This window comes from Setaria italica, chromosome V (assembly GCF_000263155.2).
Source record: "Setaria italica strain Yugu1 chromosome V, Setaria_italica_v2.0, whole genome shotgun sequence".
NCBI classification, from domain to species: domain Eukaryota; kingdom Viridiplantae; phylum Streptophyta; class Magnoliopsida; order Poales; family Poaceae; genus Setaria; species Setaria italica.
In genome coordinates, this window is record NC_028454.1 from 18,121,837 (window position 1) to 18,135,705 (window position 13,869).

Genomic DNA, 13,869 nt, shown 5'->3' on the forward strand with positions numbered 1-13,869 from the left:
GCTAGATCCGCGAGTTGCAACAGGCGAGGGCGTGGGAGGCACGGTAGGTGTGTTTCGCCAAAAAGGTGTAAACCCTAGGGCGCCCCCACCCCTCTATTTATAGAGGTTCCTGATGGGCCTCTGGATCCGAGGCCCATTAGTACTTCTAAACCTAATCCAACTCGGATCAGATCCGAATTGGGCTTCCAGCCCCTTAAGTGTGTGACCCTATGGGTTCGGATACGTATAGACATGGCCCGAGTACTCCTACTCGGCCCAATAGTCGGTAGCGGCCTCTAGCAAGACGTGCCAACTCCTATACGCACACGAAGATCATATCAGACGAACCATCACAACATAATATACATGCTATTCCCTTTGCCTCACGATATTTGGTCTAGCTTCAAGCCGACCGCTCTTTCTCGATCCTGTGATTCGGAATCCCTTTGTAGGTTAACTCTTAACCGTACGTAGCATGGCCATGCATTTTCGGATCCGATCACTCGAGGGGCCCAGAGATATCACTCTCAATCAGAGAGGGGCAAATCCCATCTTGATTGACCATGTCTCATAGCATGCTTCTTGACAAACCCGAAAGCTACCTTTATAACTACCCTGTTACGGCGTAGCGTTTGATAGCCCCTAAGTAGGTCGATCCACATCTAGAATACATGCGACAATCTCAGGTCTAAGGATAAAGCGTATATGTTGTTTAAAGAGAGAACTACTTCTCGTGTTGGGTCAGTCCTAACACATGTCTCCACATGTGTCCACATTATTAGTTCAACATCTCCATGTCCATGACTTGTGAAACATAGTCATCAACTAATACATGTGCTAGTCTAATATTCATGTGTGTCCTCACATGAACTCCGACTAGGGACAACTTTAGAATAACCATACAAGTAAAGAGTTTCACATACAATTCACATAATTGCAAATCAATTCAAGTAGCCTTTAATGGATATTCAATGAACACAATATACAAAATCATGAATACAAATGGAATATCATCATCTCTATGATTGCCTCTAGGGCATACCTCCAACAGCACCCTTGCCACTTGAATTGTCTTGGGCAATACCGGAAGAAGCAACAAGCTTAGGAGTAGCTATAAAAGAGCTATCCAAAGCGCTAGCACAAGTAGTACCGTCCAAAGACTCACGCTCAACAGAAGAAGCCAACTCTAGTTCAGAAGAAGCAATTTTGGAAACACCAACATTGGAGTGACAAGAATTGCGAGAATCAAAAGACTTAGCACAAAGACTCTTGCATCTTGTGGCCAAAACCTCATTTTTCATGTTTGAGGCGATCACAAGTACCACATGAAGCATTTCTCAAATTATCCATCTCCTTTTCAATGCACTTAGCATATATGGTACGCAAGAGTTCATTTTCTTTTTCAAGGTTGGCACTCATCTCATTGTGCTCAACCAACTGGGTGCTCATATCATCACGCATTTGCTTCAAAGCTAAAACTTCACTTTCCAATTCAATGCATGATGTACAAATAAGACCGCATGAAGAAACATCATCATTCACATCAAGCAAAGCATCATGATTATCACAAGAAGTAAGGCAAGCATCATCATCAAGAACCAAAGAGCACATGCTACAAGGCACAGAATTCATTTCACAAATTTTAGCCCTAGCATGCTCAAGTTATTCAACACATGTGGTGTGAGTTAATTTTAATTCATTAATTTCAGCAGGCAAAGATTCACATGAAACACATGGTAAAGAAGCATTCAACTTCAACAAAGAAATTTCATCTCTAGCTTTGTCAAGATCATTATTTAAAGCAACACATGAATCACATGGTAGAGAGGCATTAGATTTCAACATTTAATTTTTAGATTTTAAAGTATCATAATCAATTGAGAGCTCATCAAGTAATCTTCTACGAGATTCAAGTTACTTGTCACCGAGATAAACATCTCTTTTTAGTTTTGTTGGCGCTAAAAATCGGTCGATGGCCTTCAGCATTGGACACACGACCCGGGAGAATCTGCTTAGCTCCTGTTCGTGTGGTCACCCTCGTGCGGTTCGCGCGGCGTGCCAGTCAATATGACGTGTTGATTGACAAGGAAAGAAATGTATTAAATTTCAAGGGTTTCGATCGGCTAAAATTCTGATCGGTCTCGAAAAGCGTATCAGCGAATCGACCGATTTGCTATGAAGATGACCGGCTATAGAACAGCCAACAATCACGCAGCAATTGTAAAGAATCTACTGGAGCAGACTAGACAACGCTATGAAGCAATACATGAAATAGATTTAATCGGCTGTATAATGATAAAAATAACAGTGATAAAGCCGACAACTCAAGTCTCAAGCTGGATAACTGGTGATAAAACTAAGACAATAGATAAACCTATAGTTCAAGTTAATACCGATAACTTGTGAATAAATCTAAACGAAACGACAGCGATGCGCCCGAAGTTAAAGCTTAGATATTACTCGATAAACAGAACTTACAGAATCGGCTGGAGATCATGTCGATGCAGCCCTGCCAACCCGTACGAACTCGTGAAAGAAAAAATGTATTGGCGAAGTCGCCGACTTGAAAGTAAAGTAAGATGAAAAAGTAGATTGATTGTATTGATTGATGTGTTGTTTTACAAATCTCTAAAGATGGTTATTTATAGCCTGTTACAACTGATTTCCTAACCGACTAGGATCTATCTCTAATTTTAAACGAAAACGAATATTTACAAACACAACTCGTATCGGAGTTGGTTATCATACTCCCACGGGCCAATCTTTCTCTATCTTCTTTTTCTAGCCCACCTTAAGCCCATATTGGCCCAAATGCTCTAGCCTTCCAATCGGCCAACCTCCGCCAAGTCTGTTTGCCAATTGCTCGAAACACTGTAGCGCCAATCGGCCGATTCCCAACTGTAGCACCAATTGGCCGATTCCCAATCGTAACCTTTAAATCCGCCGCATCGGCCAATCCTTCTCTCTCTTGACGCCGATCAAAACTTGTCAAAATCTGGTGTCAACACATGCCCCCCAGTTTTAGAGTAAAACATGACTTTTACTTCAAAAAATTTTTTAACCTCTTTTTCGAAACAAACGCGGAAAAAATCTCCTTCTGTTTCACGATCTTCTACCTGATGATTAAAAATCTTTTTGTCCTCGGGTTTCTCAAAAGTGGCTGTCATTGGCTCCAGAGCCAATTGCGCCATCTGCTCCTCCATCTTTGTCGTATCGTCTCGATCAGCGGGAGCCATAAACTCCATCAGCAAGATAAACACCATGCTGACGTCAGCTACCGATTCCTGATTGTCGCCTTCCTCATTGTTGTTTATTTTGGGGCGCTAGACTCGAGACCTGTCATCTTTCTTATCGACCATTTGCCTCTGCTCTTCTTGTTGCTGTTCCTATTGGCGCAGACGTTGGATCCTTCGTTTTTGGGATTTGGTAAATCCATCAGGGCACCACCTGGGGTTCACCGGTTTGGCGCGCTTCCAGTCTGGTTCTCGCCTTAGGAGGTTTTCATCTGACACCTTAGCGTTGGCCATTTCTTCGAGCCGATCGTGTGCGCTGGCTCTGCCCCCCAGTCGCTTGCGCTGGTCAATCCTGTCCCCTGGCCGATCATACTATTCAAGTCTGCCCCTTGGCTGATCATACCGGTCAACTCTGCCCCCTAGCCAACCACGCACTAAAAGGTGTTGATCCTCTTGTTTGCACCAGTTTCTGCTGATCGGTTCTGATCCTCTGTCTCTGGAGCGTGACCTCTTGAATGGGCGATCGCCGCGATATGGACCGCTGTACTCAGGACAATTATCGGCTGATGGTAACCTGAGATTATTTTCCCAACAGTGGATGAAGAACGGGCATCGCCAATGATCTTCATGTCAGCGTATCATCTCTTCGTGGTGTCTCGAACTTTCCTGCTGCCGCTGATATTTATTGAGCAAGAATTGGGAGGTGACGGGTCTACGCGATCGCTCCGATCCTTCCCCCTTGTCTTCAACCCGTCTTTTTCCTTTGACATCGTCCATCGTAGCCTGATTTCTGGGGTCCACGGCACCGCTATTCTTAGCTGATTCTAAAGTCAGCACCTTGGTTTGGAGTGCGTTCCTTCCCGTGTCAACCATGTTAGTAGGGAAAGGATGCTGATCAATCTTCATTGGCTTCGCTAGCTTTGTTGAGACTTCGAACTTGAGTCTGCCTTGCTCGATGGATGATTGTATTTGCTGTCGGAAGATTTTGCATTCGTTTGTATCGTGAGACGTGACATTGTGCCATTTGCAATACTTCATCTTCTTGAGCTGTTCGGCCGATGGGATAGTGTGGTAAGGTGAAAGCTTGATCTGCCCCTCTTGGAGAAGTAAGTCGAAAATTTTATCAGCCTTTGATGTGTCAAAACCGAACGCTTCTTGCTCTTTCTTCCTGAAAGGGCATGATATCGGATAGGGACAATGAGAACAGACGCACTCACAGAGCGTCTTGTGTGGCGGCCTTCCCACACTGGATGATGAATCTATTTACGTGCTCCACGGTTGAGGTGTCGTCCAGCCCCGAAAACTTGGTGAAGTCAGGAACCTTATACCAATGGGGAAACGGCAGTAGATCGTAGGCAGGTGGGTATGGCATCTTGTACGTATAGGTTTGTACCTTCGGCTTCAACCCGAATTGGTCTTGAATTACCTCCACTATCCTTGCTATCCAATCCACTTGCTGCTGATGAACAACTGGTTGAGGGATCGACACATGTTGATGGATTGGCGGTGGGATGGACGGGTGATGGATCAAAGCATGTGGTGGATTTTGTGGTAGCGTGGCCGGCTGAGCAGTTGACAGTTGGTGGTGTAGCGATTTAGCCGTCCCATCGTACAGCATCATCGGCGTCATGCTTCTAAGTGTTTCCATAGTGTCTGCCCCCCTGCCGATTTCTGACGAGGCTAGTTGATATTGTGGGACCGTCGGCCGAATAGCCGATTGGAATGGTGCTTGGATCGGAGAGCCTCCATAACCAGCTGATTGGTTCAGAGCAGCCGCCGTTGCTGGGCCCCCCAAGGCACTGAGTTTGAGGGTAGTGATTGCACGGAGGAACTCTGGGCAGGCTGAGGCGGCGCTTGTGATTGAAAGCATGGCGCACCGTTGTATCCTGGAGGCATTGAAGGCAATGAAGTGTTGCATCCTCCATGTTGTGTTGGTATCGGCTGAGGAGCTGAGTGAGATGTACCTGGTAAGCTTCTGACTGGAGCTACAATAGGCGGGGCATATGCTGGCCCCTGATATCCCTGAGCTACTCCGCTGACCAAGGAACTGATGACGGCATTGTAAACTGTGTTGGTCATCACTGAGGATTGGTCAATGAAAGCCTAATAAACGGACTGTTGAATCATATCAGACATCTTGCCCGAGTCCTCAGTGACGGTGATCTGGCGGGGAATTGGAAGAGGAGCTTTCTTGACGGTCTCCCCGCTTCTGGTACGACTGAAAGATTGCAGGCATGTCTTCTTGTAGTCTTCTAGGTGTCTTGCCAGTTCTTCTTTCTAGTCGTCCTTGAGATCTGCCTCCGTGACCTCGATGACATTGTCTTCAGAGATTTCGGCGGCCTTTGACATGTTGGATATTAAGGTGGTCCCACCGGGCGTGCCAAAAGTGTGTTGGCGCTAAAAATCGGCCGATGGCCTTCAGCATCGGACACACGACCCGAGAGAATATGCTTAGCTCCTGTTCGGGTGGTCGCCCTCGTGCGGTTCGCACAGTGTGCCAATCAATCTGACCTGTTGATTGGCAAGGAAAGAAACGTATCAAATTTCAAGGGTTTCGATCAGCTAAAATTCCGATCGGTCTCGAAAAGGGTATCAGCGAATCGGCCAATTTTCTATGAAGATGACCGGCTATAGAACAGCCGACAATCACGCAGCAATTGTAAAGAATCTACCAGAGGAGACTAGACAATGTATGAAGCAACACTTGAAATAGATCTAATCGGCAATATAATGATAAAAATAACAGTGATAAAGCCGACAGCTCAAATCTCAAGCTGGATAACTGGTGATAAAACTAAAATAATAGATAAACCTATAGTTCTAGTTAATATCAATAACTTGTGAATAAATCTAAACGAAACGACAGCGATGCGCCCGAAGTTAAAGCTTAGATATTACTCGATAAACGGAACCTACAGAATCAGCCGGAGATCGTGTCGATGCAGTCCTGCCAACCCGTACGAACTCGTGGAAGAAAAAGATGTATTGGCGAAGTCGCTGACTTGAAAGTAAAGTAAGATGAAAAAGTAGATTGTTTGTATTGATTGATGTGTTGTTTTACAAATCTCTAAAGATGGCTATTTATAGCCTGTTACAACTGATTTCCTAACCGACAAGGATCTATCTCTAATTTTAAACGAAAACGAATATTTACAAACACAACTCGTATCAGAGTTGGTTATCATACTCCCACGAGCCAATCTTTCTCTATCTTCTTTTTCTGGCACACCTTAAGCCCATATTGGCCCAAATGCTCCAGCCTTCCAATCGGCCAACCTCCGCCAACTCCATCTGCCAATCGCTCAAAACACTGTAGTATCAATCGGCCGATTCCCAACTGTAGCACCAATCGGCCGATTCCCAATCGTAATCTTTAAATCCACCGCATCGGCCAATCCTTCTCTCTCTTGACGCCGATCAAAACGTGTCAAAATCTGGCGTCAACAAGTTTTTCATTTTCAATATGCAAAACATCACAAGATGTGCATGGTATAAGTAAGCTAGACTTGCATGAAGTTGAACCATTCACATTATCAAATCTAGACATGTCCAAATTTTTCTTAAGCTCAGCAATCGTCTCGCCATGAGCACAAAGGCGAGTGAACAACCCAATTATACCTTAGGAGAGTTTACCTCTACTCATCTTGGGAAGCTTGCGTCAGAGACCATCTTCTTGAGGCATCTCATCCATCAAAAGGCGCATCAATGCCATCGCTTCATCATCCTTGTTTAGCTCATCCCGCTTCTTTCTCCACTTGTGGTCGTCCTTGGATGCAACCACACCACCTAGGGACAAAGAACCAATACAACAAGAGCTTGGTGCCATAACACAAAGCACCGGTTAGGATTAGCCAAAAATAAGTTCAAATCGCGAAAACCAAATCCACAAGCAAAAGCGCTCTTTATCTTATCGCCTCGTGGATCACAAAGCCGATTAAGATTGTGTGATCCTTAACCAAGCTCTAATACCAATTGAAGCACCAAAATGGGCAACCAAAGGGGGGTGAATGGGAGCCGATTCAAATTTCTTCAATAAACCTCGGCGAAAATCCCAAACTAATTCACAAACCTCTCTTTTAGCAATATCACATCCCCTTAGCTATGCAAGAGTTAATGGACCTAGAAATGGTCCTAGGAACCAAATTAGAGCTGGCAGAAGCAAGAAAGAACCCAAAAAATTATTAGAAGAAGAGATTTGAAAACCAACACAAAAGTATGGAAACTCCGCAAAACTCTTTGGAAAATTCCGCAACTTCTAGAGAATCCGCACCTCCGAAATTTCCGGAAAATTCTTTGGAATATTCCGCACTTGAAAAACCTTCAAAAAATTCCACGCCTCCGGAAATTTCCGAAATATTCTTCAGAATATTCCGTAGGTCCAAACACAGCCTTTGTGAGGAGGTTGGAAAAATACGAAACTCAATCAAACGACCTCCAAAAATCACGAAATTTGAACCATAGACTCACAACAACGTACCAAAGCAATTCCCAAAGGATCAATTCAAAAAACCCAAGACTTGATCACCAGATTCAAAGGATTTGGAGAAGAACACAAAGAGCTCAAAAACACTTCATGAACTCAAACTTGAAAATGAGCCAAACGGGGTTCAAATCCAACAAGATCATAGTCATAGCTGCACATACATGTGGGGAATCTTTACCCAAAAGATCTTCCCAAGAAAATCAAGATTTCACCCTCAATTTTGCGGATTTGTCAAAGAACACAAGAGAGGGGATTTTTGGAAAATCTCAAAATCCGAGGTGCTCATGCATGGATTTGGTAGGGGATCATCCTAGATGTTCTTGCACATGTCCTAGAACCGATTTGCTTCAAGAAAAACACCCCAAATCGTTGCCAATCGTAAAGAAAAATCTCCAAAAATACCTCGAAAAAACCGAAAAAAATAAATTTTAGATTCAAAGAGGATGGAATAAGATGGCACGAAATTGATCTTTGGACTACTTCACCATGTCCGGTTACAAGCTAATCCTAAGCACAAACAAAGCTTGGATAACAAAAAGATCAACACAAAGATCCCTCACCTCTCTTCCCTCACATCTCTACCAAAAGCTCTCACAAACAAATGAGAATGCCACCACCAAAACAACCAAAGGGATAGTTGCCCTAACCATCTATCTCTCATATATATAGACATTTGGCTATTTTCCAAGTTGCCCTTACATGAAGTATACAACTCCAAACCCCCTAGGGGCAAAACCGTCCAACTTTTTCTTCGTTCATTGGACAGACCCGGCGCCTTCACAACTTAGCTTCGCCTCGACACAAGATTCGTGATGGTGCCACGCATCCTCTGACTCGACATTGTCCAGCCGCACCGGACTCATCCCTCGGTTTTGAGGCCAAACCGGTAAAACCCTCCTGCACACCCCGTAGGCGTGACTCATCCCCGGTTTTGAGGCCAAACCAGTCAAACGCTCTTGCACGCCCCGCAAGGTGTGACTCACCGATGTCGACGCGTGTCCGACCTCTGCCAAGCCTTTGACACCTCCAAGTCAGCGGTTAGCCGATCCTCATGTTTTTAGCGTCACGTCCGCGAATCAGTTCGACGTGGACTTCATTAACTCAGGAAAGAGAAGATTGACGCCCTGCTCCTCACCTCACCGTCCGAGCACCGCTCCACATCGTACATGAAGATCAGACTAGCCACCACCAGAGGGCCTGGATCCAGGAGCAGACTCGTGTGCTCCTAGCTCCGTCAACCTCCTCCCCAGCGTACTGCTTAGAGGGCGAGCTGCTCGTTTTGCCTGTTTCGATGCGATGCGAGAAGGAAGATATGAACAGTGAAGAAGCTAGTTAACTCAACCATACTTGTACCTATTCATTCAAGACCTCCCATAATCCCTATGAAAATAATGGTAAATCCAAAAATTCTAAAACTTGTTTAGTAGTTTTTCTATGCACTTATCTCCAATCCAAAATTATCAACTACCATGTTAGAGTTAAATTCATGTTGTCTCGAATTGGTTTTTGCTGCTATATAGACAAATGTATCGCAACCACTTAGTCTTTTGTTGCTATATAGACAAACGTATCACAACACACATGTGGATTAAGGCAACACACCAAATTTGTGGTAATACTATTTACGACTTGCAACCATTTTGAATTTAGTGGCAATAAGCCTTGCATATTGCAACGAAAAAAGCTTTATAACAATGCAAAACAACTGTGGCAAATTTTTCAGCAACTTGCAACCATTTTTCAACTGGTGGCAACAACATCAATCTTTTGCAATGGAAAGACAAATGGCAATAACACCTATCTATTGCAACATATTTTCTATTGTTGCCATGGGCTCTGTGGCAATAGACCAAAAATCTAGTAGTGAACGACGGATGGGAAGACCAGGGATGGTCCTTCGCTCGAGTCACCTCTGGAGATGGTGTTCGCCATAGCTTATGTTTCCGCTGCGTAGATATTTTACCTTTTTTGATTTAGTACCGGCATGTGCCAAAGAGATGTACTCGATGATTATGATATTTATACTTTGTTGCTACTCTATATTTCTGTGTTGGTATGGATTTGTACTATCTGAGATAGAGATTCGCACATGATAGCCTTCCTGGGACTATCACCGAGGTGCGTAGGCTTGAATTCTCAGAAATTAGAATTCGGTTCATTTCATAGATATCAGTCTGGCTGTGATTGACCTCTTCATTTGGTTGATCGTTAGTGCCACCTTCAGCAATCAAGCCCATTAAGTATTCCTCGTCTAATCAGACCTGCTCATCCTCTGATCGTGCCATTGTAACTAATATAATATAAAAGGAATTATTCTAAGAATGACTAGAACTTATACAATCTTCAAACAATAAATGACAAACAAAAGAATGAAACACTTATACAATTGCTAATATTTACACATTTTGTAACAATAAATTACTACATTTATACAATTTGTTACAATATAAATGATGAATATAATATAAAATAAATTATTCTAAGAAATAGTAGGATTTATTCTAAGAATGACTAGAACTTATACAATTTTTTTTAGAATAAATGGCTACCAACAATATTTACAATGAATTGCTAGAAAATGACAACAACAAGAATGAAACACTTATACAATAATTGACTACAAAAATATTTATAGTGAATTGCACATTTCTATAATTGATTGAACTATTTGATGAATTTTGTAACAGTAAATGACAACATCATAAAATTACTTGGTAATTTTGAAAAGTATCAATGTAATTTTCACTTATTTTATACATTTTTAAGAATTAATAGGATTTTCAATAATTTCTAGCTACTTCATCAATTTTGTAACAGTAAATGACAACATCATAAAATTACTTGGTAATTTCTAGAAGTATCAAAGTAATTTTCACTCATTTTTATACATTTCTAAGAATTAACGGGATAACTAAGAATTAACAGGATATTCTATAATTTCTAGCTACTTCAAGAATTTTGTAATAGTAAATGACAACATCATAAAATTACTTGGTAATTTCTAAAAGTATAAAAGTAATTTTCACTTATTTTATATATTTCTAAGAATTAACAGGATTTTCTATAATTTCTAGCTACTTCAAGAATTTTTCTATAATTTCTAGCTAACTAAATATTTTTTCCTACAATTTCTAGCTAATTTCATATACTACAAAAATAAAAAAAAAGATGACATCAGCGGCGAAGATGACGTCAGCGATCGTCTGTGAACTTGAGTTAGCGGCGAAGACACGAGCCCACGACCGGCCACGTGCGGTCGCATGGAGGAGGTGCAGCGACCAACAGCGGGCAACGAGAGGGTGCGGCGACGGTCGACGGGGGCGACGAGGGGGGGCGGCCGGTGGTCGACGGCGGCAACGAGGAGGGTCGACAACGGTGATGAGAAGGGCCGGTGGTGGGCGACGAGAGGACAACAGTGGTCGACGGGGGCGACGAGGGGGCGCGCCCGAAGGTCGACGACTGCGACGAAGGGGCGGTGGCAGTCAACGGTGGGCGACAAGGGGGCGTGGCCGGCGATCGACGGCATGAGGAGGGGTGGCAACGAGGAGGGGCAGTGGCGATGAGGGGGCGCGGCAGTCGATAGGAGCGATGGTGGCGACGGGGGCAACGCTGGCGGTGAGGCGCACAGCGGTTGTGAAGGCGCGTGGCACAGAGTGGGGCGGCAGCAGAATCGGACGTCAAAGATCGTGCTAAGTGTTGGGGACGAAGATCCCGCTACTTTAACCCCCCTAGTACCAGGCATGAACCCCACCCGGTACTAATGCCTTTTAGTATCGGGTGGTGGCAACACCCAGTACTAACGGCCACCCCTTTAGTACCGGGTGTAGTTACCACCCGGTACTAAAGCGGGTACACGCGCACGAAAAGAAAACCACCCCTTTAGTACCGGGCCGGTACTAAAGGGGTTGCATCCTACCATTTCAGATCCCTTCTAAACATCTTTTTCTTTTTCTTTCTTTTACAATTGCTATTGTATTAATTTATTATGTAGTAAATCAAATAACATTCATAAAAATTGCAAAAATAATTTGTTATCTTGATATTGATTAGATATACACTATAAAAATATGAGATGCATTTAAATATCAAACATAGTAAAATTATTAATTTTGTTAATAGGTTATAATTGTCATAATACTTATGTTAACTTTAAAATCCAAAAAAATAGATATTTTGACCATGCAAAAATTTAGAAGAATAGTATATGTAGTGTTATTAATATTTTACCACGACTTAATCATGTACTTATTTAATTGTACGTAAATTTATTGTTTAATATTTAATGGTGCTAAAAAATTGAAATATTTAATATTTTAACCATGCAAAAATTAGTTTTTGTTTAATAGGGTGAGATTTTTGCAAATAGTATTGTCGATAAACCCAACGAATACATGATATATCATTACAATGTGTTATTACATTAATTTGTTCCTTTGTTGATAACCACAAAACACAACATAATGGTTCTAGTACATTACACAACATCATCTAATGGAACGTTAATAACCTTCCTCTTGACGAACATCTCTTGGTTGTGATCGCAGCGTAAGTATGGAGCATCCTCTTTAGCTAACAGGATGCTTGGGTCAACCTCAATTAAAAATGTAGCAAGATCATCGAACTAATCATAATCTTCTGAAATGTCAGTCTTGTCCTCAACTCCAACGATTTTTCTTTTCCCTAGAAGTACTATGTGGTGCTTTGGCTGGCCATCTGACTTATTAGCACCCTTCCTTATTGGTTTTCTTGACATGCCCTTCATGTAAAAAACTTGAGTGACATCATTGGCTAGGAAGAATGGTTCATCTCTGTATCCAATCTTGTTGAGGTCCACTATTGTCATCCCATAGTTGTCTGATGTTACGCCTCCTCCAGTAAGTTTCACCCATTGGCACCAAAATAGAGGGATTTTCAAAGGTCCATAGTCCAGTTCCCATATCTTCTCAATGACACCATAGTATATGTCTTTTTTTCTATTGTTGTCTATTGCATCTATACGGACACCACTATTTTGGTTTGTACTCTTTTGGTCTTAGACCCTCGTGTAAAATGTGTATCTATTTATCTCATATCCTTGGAATGTCGATACTGAGACAGATGGACCCCTAGCCAACCATGTTAATTGTTCTTCAATCGTGTCATCACCCATCGGTCATCGCCACATCCAAGAGTCAAAAGTGTCAATGTGATGACGTATAATCCAGGCCTCAGTCTTCCCTTGGTTTGAGGACCGTACAATAGCCTTGTGCTGCTCCATATATGGAGCGATCAGGGATGATTGTTGTAGGACCGTAAAGTGTGCTTTACAAAATGTATCCTCATCGATGTCCATCCAAGCTTTCCTTCCTAGTGTGCCCTTTCCCTTCATTCTCCCCTCATGGCATGATACAGGGACTCCAATCGAACTCAATTCATCAATAAAGTTAATCCAAAACTCAATGACCTACTATGTTCCATATCCCTTTGAGGTGCTTGCTTCTGGATGGGCATGATTACGAACATACTTCTTCAGAACTGCCATAAACCTCTCGAAAGGGAACATATTGCGTAGAAATATAGGACCAAGAATAAAAATCTCTTCAACAAAGTGGACTAGAAGGTGGGTCATGATATTAAAGAAGAAAGGAGAAAAACCATCTCAAAGCTGACAAAACATTGCACTATATCATTTTGCAGTATTAGTAGATTGTTTGGATGGATTGTCTTCTAAGAAATCATGTTGAGGAATGCACATAGCTTCACGATTGCCATTCTCATTCTCTGGTAGAATACCCCTCAGTGCAACAGGCAACAATTGTGTCATCAGGATGTGGCAATCATGGGCCTTTAGATTTATGAATTTCTTCTATTTAAAATTTATAATTCCCTGTATATTCGAGGAGTAGCCCGATGGGACCTTGATACTATTCAAGCACTCAAACATGTTCCTTCTCTTCCTTGCTGAGAGTGTAGCTGGCAGGATGCAAGTAATGCCCATCATCTCTCTTTTCCAGATGTAGGTCATCTTGTTGTTTCATATGTTTCAGGTCCTGACGTGCTTCAATTGTATCATTTGCCTTTCCATATGTACCCAGGAAGTCAAGCACATTCACGCAAAGATTTTTCATCAGGTACATCACATCAATTGCATTACGGACCTCAAGGACTTCCTAATAAGGTAGCTCCCAAAATATA